Source organism: Rhincodon typus, chromosome 34, assembly GCF_021869965.1.
Source record: "Rhincodon typus isolate 14 chromosome 34, sRhiTyp1.1, whole genome shotgun sequence".
NCBI classification, from domain to species: Eukaryota; Metazoa; Chordata; class Chondrichthyes; order Orectolobiformes; family Rhincodontidae; genus Rhincodon; species Rhincodon typus.
The window spans coordinates 6,683,455-6,690,230 of NC_063365.1; positions in this window are offsets into that span (position 1 = coordinate 6,683,455).

The window sequence follows — 6,776 nt, forward strand, 5'->3', positions numbered from 1 at the left end:
AAACGTCAACTTTCCTGCTCCTCTGATGCTGCCTGGCCTGCTGTGTTCCTCCAGCTCCACACTGTGTTATCTCTATACAATTCACACCGTTTGGTAAATAAAGGTTAAAAATGGGCATGCAATACATACAAGATTAAAATCTATGCATATACCTACTAGGTTTCTCTGACATTCCCTGATCAGTCAAAGAATTTAAAGGCTAATAGGTGAGATTAGGAGCTCACACTGGCCAGGCAATCTCTCCGAGGTCCTCGGTATAATCTCCACATTTGAAGTATGGGGTCCTTAACTTTGAAGGTTGATCTCACTTTTTCCTTGTCTTCCCGAGCTGTGGTGTCTTTTCCTTGTTGGTTCTAATTTTTCTGGTGAGTTTGTGTTTTTCCACTATAGGCTCACCCTAAAGACACCATTACCTCATTACCTTCCACTAAATAAGGATTTATACCTTATGTCATTCCTCTGAGCTATCCCTGTTTGAATTGGTCCCAGCCAGCCCAAGACAGTGGCTCGGGCTCAGGCAACTTGAGTTCACAAGCTGCTGTTTTTATGCATGCGCAGCCCCAGCCAACGATTCTTTAAGAACTTCCAACGTCTAGTGTGGGTGAGGGAAGCCACCTTCTAAAGAGAAGAGACTTTAGAGTAAACAAGATGTAGTCTGTTGCATATCTGCAATTATTTACAGGTGATAAGAAAAGGCTCTACATTACTACAAAGGCTGTTGGAAGGGCCTAACATTATATGTGTATCCTAAAAGATCTCACTTTAATCTTGCACCAAGTCCCATGAAATCATCTCACTAGGTGATGCTTATTGCACTTAATGATGTATTAACCCTTCCAGACTCCTATCCAGCAGAAAAGGAGTAGTTGAAGCTAATTTTTGTTTTGATTCCATCTGCAAAAGCAATTCAATCATGTATCGCCTGTTCTTTCTTGTCAATTACTTGATTGTTCACTGATTAACAGTAAACTTTTTTGTTTGCCTGTGCAATAGTGCACCTTATTCAGTAGTCTCATTTAGAGCTTTTGGGGAGCTGAAATCCTTTCTCAGTACAATGAGAACAATTGTCATTTACAATTTCACATTTTATTCCTCTGCTCACAACAGTAGTGCACATGAGTGATGACTTGTGTTTTCATTGCAGTCTTGGCTAATATTTCATGCTTGGGCTCTATCAAGAGCAAGTTTGCCGATTTTGACTGGGTTATTTACACTGCCTAGATCCTTCTTAAAGATAGGAGTCTCAGTATTTTTATATGTATACAGTATTGTTTATGTAGGTTGTTACTTAGCATGGGATGATATGTTCTTTTATTGGCTTTTGAACTTTATGTCTGTGTTTTGGAATAGATCTTTTTTTTTGAAGACATGTCTTCTCCAGTAATATTGCTTTTCATAGTCTTCAATCTTCTTCAGCAACAAGCCTGGATATTGTTGTTCATACCCCACACCCTCATGCAGCTATTTCTTGATATCATGTAGACTGAATTGCTGATGAATAACAAATGCTCAGGATGAGGCCAAGATGGATCATGCACTTCTGTCTGAAGATCATTGCAAATGCTTCAGTTTTGTCTTTTGCATTGACCTGCTGGGCTCCGCCATTGTGGATATAACTGTTTGTGCAACCTCTTCTACTTGTTAGTTGGTTAGTTGTTCACTGGCATCCACAATACATATCCTGCTTTCCTCTCAACCCATTCCTCAGATATTCTATTAAAAAGCTTTGATTCTTTATGGCAGATCACAGTTTGAATCTCTGAAGTTATTGGAGAAACAATATTTTCAAGAATTAGGGCTCTTTTTTTAACCAATGGGGTGTGAGGTTAGGCTAGAGCAGCATACAGGGAAATAGGGATGGACACCTGGGAGAAGCCACCGGGTTGCTGTCCCATTAAGATTTATTTATCAAAGTTTTCTGGTGATACTAAGTTAAATGAAGAGAAACTAGGAACTGCTCCTTTTGAAGGGCTTAAGTACAAGAATCACTAACAGCTGGTGAAAAGGTACAAAATAATTTAAAAGACTAATGAGATGTTGGCATGTATCTCAAGGGATCTGGAAGTTACTTTACAGCTGTATAAAGTTCTGGTTAGACTTAAGTTAGAGCATTGGGTTTGATACTGGGCACCATACCTCAGGAAAGGTATATCGACCTAGGAGAAGATGTAGCACAGATTCACTGGAATTATGCCAGGATGAAAAGTGTGAAGTTATGAGGCTTAATGGACTAGGCTGGTCTTCCCTTGAATATAGAACATTAAGGGACGAAGTAACTGAAATATTTACTTTGATTAAGTGACTTGAAGGGGGACGTTAGATAGAGGCCTATATTTCCTTTTGTGGGGAAATCAAAACAGCTAGAGTAAACTTCAAATTCAAGGTTACATACCACAATGAAATAATTGTTTTATGCTACCCTCTTTCTACCCTTTTTCTGTATCAAAGTCACAAATGACGTTCTATTGACCATGGTAAACGATCCCTCCTCAACCATCCCGCCCTTTGTGGCTTTTGACATTGTTAACTACACTATCATCTTCTTACCCTTCTCCCAACCAGTCTTAGCCAATTACAGCTACAACATGCCATCCACCTGACCATGTGGGAAATTGCCTACGTATGTTCTGTCCACAAAAAGCAGGACAAGTCCAAACATAGCCAATTACCGCCCAATTTGTTCAATTTGATTCCTGCTTGGCATCATATTCCATGAACATTCAGACTCTCCACCACCAGTGTTAAGTAGCAGCAGTGTGTGCCATCGACAAGAAATTAACAAAGGCTCCTTAGATAACATCTTCTAAACCCACAACCACTACATCTAGTAGGACGAGATATGTGGGAACACTACCACCTGCAAGTTCCCCTCCAAGCCACTCACTTTACTAACTTAGATTATGTCACCGTTCCTTCAGTGTTGCTGGGTCAAAATCTTGGAACTCCCGCGCTAACTGGAGTCTGAGTCTACCTACAGCAAATGTACTGCAACCATCCAAGAAGGCAGCTCAACACCTCAACACCACCCTCTCATGGACAATAGGAATGGGCAATAAGTTCTGGCCCAGGCAGCACTGCCCACCTCCTGTGAATGAATTTTAAAAATTGTTGCAAACATACCTTCTGTCACTTATTCAAGTAATTTATATAAATCGTAAACATTTGAGGTCCCATCACTGTTACATCTTGCCAACTTGAAATAGATCTATTTATCGCCTACTCTCAACTTCCTGTCAACCAGCCAATCTTCTATGCATGCCGATATGCCACTTCCATCTGAAGAAAATGAGAGAAATTAATGGTGTAGTTATTTAAACTGAGGATGAGCTCACAGACAGAGGAGGATAGTGATGGATGAGGAATGTTCAGACCTTCTGTCAAGGAAGAAGTGGAGAGCCCTCAGACCATCTTGTTGTGGGATGAACCTACAGAGAGATTACATGTCCATGGTGAAGAAGAGGTGGCTGGTGCCAGTACACTGGAAATTTTAAACCAACATAAAGCGTCAGACGAATCACTGATATAGGTGGGAAGGGATTGGACAAGGGGAGAGCAAATTGAGTCAAGGTCGGAAGAAATAAGCTCATTGGAGCAGGAACAGGCTGAAACAACAGGTGTGGTTTGTTTGTGAATTTTGGGAAGAAGGTAGAAACTGGCAATACTAGGTTGGGGATTATGAGGTGGGAAACTGTGGTGGGGAGATCCCCAGATGAGATGAGGATAGTTACTGTCATGGACACAACAGTATGATGTTCAAGGGTGGGGTCAGGGTTCAGCAAAGGCAGAAGGGGATGCCTGAGTGCTGGCACACAGTTTTTGCAAGATAGAGGTCAGTACGGCAAACAACAGCGCTACCCTTTTTAGCAGGTTTGATTACAAAGTCAGGGTGGATCTGAGAGCATGGATTGCCTGCTGCCAGTAAGACTCTAAAGTGGTCAATTAGAGACAACTTAAAGGTGTCTTAAATCTGGGCTGTAATTCTTTAAAATCCATTCATGGGATGTAGGCATCATTGGCTAGGCCAGTACTTGCTGCCCATCCTTTAGTGGAATCAACCACATTGCGGTGGGCCTGGAGTCACATATAGACCAGACATGGTAAAACAGATTTCTTTCCCTAAAAGGGCATTAATAAGCCAGATATTTGTTGAAATGATAATTAACCATGATTACATGGTCACCATTAGCTCAGCTTTATACTGATTTCAAGTTACAAGTTTTAGTGGGACTCAAACCCATGTCCCCAGAACACTAGCCTGGGAGTCTGGATTACTAATCTAGTGACATTACCACTCTGCCACTGTCTCCTCTACTACAGCTCCAGGTGCTCTGTGAAAGAGATGATCTAGCTGACAAGTAACTAATGTGGGTTAGTGTGTGGTGAGTGGGTGGTAAGGCCAAGTGATTTAGTAGCAGGAAGCAGAGCATGATGATCGAAGAGTATTTTTCCTGACTGTGTTGAGTGCGAACCACAGGGTCTGGTGTTGGGTCCCTAGCTGTTTGTAGTATACATTTATGACCTAGACATGAATACAGGAGGTATAATTAGTAAATTCATGAATCATGAAAGTTAGTGGCATGATAAATAGTGAGAAGGAAAGTTTTAGATTACAGAACAATGTAGACAGGCTGGTCAGTTAGTTGAACAATGGCAAATATAATTTAATCCTGCAAAAGCATTTCAGGAAGGCTAACAAGGCAAGGGAGTACGCGTTGACTGGTAGGACCCTGAAAGTACCTTCCTCAGATCCGTCAGGTCACCGGACCCAAAACATTAACTCTGATTTCTCTGCACAGATGCTGCCAGACCTGCTGAGCTTTTCCAGCAATTTCTGCTTTTGTTTCTGATCAACAGCATCCACAGTTTTTTCAGTTTTTATTAAGGCCGTGGGTCTCACTCCATGACACTCTCCAGCTTTCAGACTTAGTCCAAAGACAGGAAAATTCCTCCCTGGGTCAATTTTATAGTAAAGAAGGCTGACAGAAGGCCGAATTGAGATACATAAAATTCTGCTGGTTTTCATAGTGTAGACTCCAGAGCGAGTGTTTACACTTATTTGGAAAAGCAAAACTAGATGCTTTCAATATTATGATAGCCATCAGAGCAAAGATGGATGAGGAAGGATGGGAGGAGGCTGGAGTGAACCGTAAACACAAGCACAAACTGGTTGAGCCAAATAGCTGTTTCTGTACTGTACGTTCTATGTAAATTCTATTTAAACAAGTAAACTTTAGGGTAATTACAGCTATTAACTGTTCAAGCATTGAAGAGGGGTAATTAGTGGTATTTACCCCCTGAAGCACTAATGAGTAAAGGTTTGCATCTTAAATTTAGCCCTGACAGTAATTTCCACTAACCCACAGAATGCTGGATGCAATCAGGCAAATTAAATGCAACTGGAACTCAACCAATTGACTTCATTAATCTCTCAGACTCAAGAGGAAACAAAATTCAGTAAGACATGTTTTCACAATTATAAGTTTCATATTTTAGTTAAAGATACTAAAAAAAAGAGTGTCAGTTCTTGGCTCAAAAAGTCATGTGTGACCAGAAAGTAGGCCTTCCACTAAAATGTCTGAACATTAAATGCATTCTCAAAAAAAAAACTAGAAAATTGGAAGAATGGCAACATGGCCTCAAAGTTCTGGCAAAGCTGGAAGTGGCATATCAGTAAAAAGAAATTCTGCAAGGCAGCAGCAAGCTCAAAGACACAAGGTCAAAAACACTTACTTCAGCAAAAAGGGCTGTGCTTAGATAAAAAAAGGAAGGATCTACAGATGCTGGAAATCAGAAACAAAGACAGAAAATACCAGAAACTCTCACTTAATCAAGCAAAGTTCTTTAGAAATTCATGGTTTGTGTTTTACCAATACATGCATGTAAAAGAAAAATCCTAGGGACTAGAGATTAAAATAAAAATATAAAGCGCTGGAGAAACTCAGCAGATTTGACAGCATCCGTGGAGAGAGAAACAGAGTGAATGGTTCAGATCCAAAATAACTCTTTCTCCTTCCTCTGATAAATGTGAGCTTGTATGTTTTTGTAGAAAGGATAAGGAGGTTAATTATTGCTTAGCTGTAAGTCTAGGTGGATTAGAGGAACAAAAAGGGATCTCACAGTTCAAATACAGCACTCAATAAAAGTTGCTCCATAACTTTTTAAGTCCATTAAAAACAATTTAATTCGAAATGGATAGAATTGTAAAGAAGGGAAGATGTGTTAAATCTGCTATAAGAAGGATATAGAGGCACTGGAAAGGGTGCAGAAAGAAAATTAAAAGAATGAAACCAGAAATGTGTGGGCTCACACATCAGGGAATGATTGACAGCCAGGACCTAGCTTCTCTTGAACAAAGAAGTCTTGGCAAGTAAGGGCCCTAATGGAGGCCTTTAAAAGATTGAAAGCTTTTGATACAGTGAATGCAGAAAAAAATGTTTCCTCTTATGGCAAGAACATAGCAAGTGGCCATCAATATAAGATAGTCACCAAGAAGTCCAGTAGGGAATTCTGAAGAAACATCTTCATTATCAGAAAGGTGAAAATATTGATCTCACTACTGCAGGGGTGGTTTAAGCAAATGGTATCAATGCATGACCTCACATTTTAAATAGATTATATTCCTACTACCAAGTTTTTGCCAGTCACTTAACCTATCTATATCCCTCTTTAGACTTAACATGTCATCCTCGCTACTTGCCTTCTCACCTAATATTTACCAGATGACATAAGGTGGAAAGGCAAGTGTAAGGATGACACAGATTCAGACAGGTTAAGCA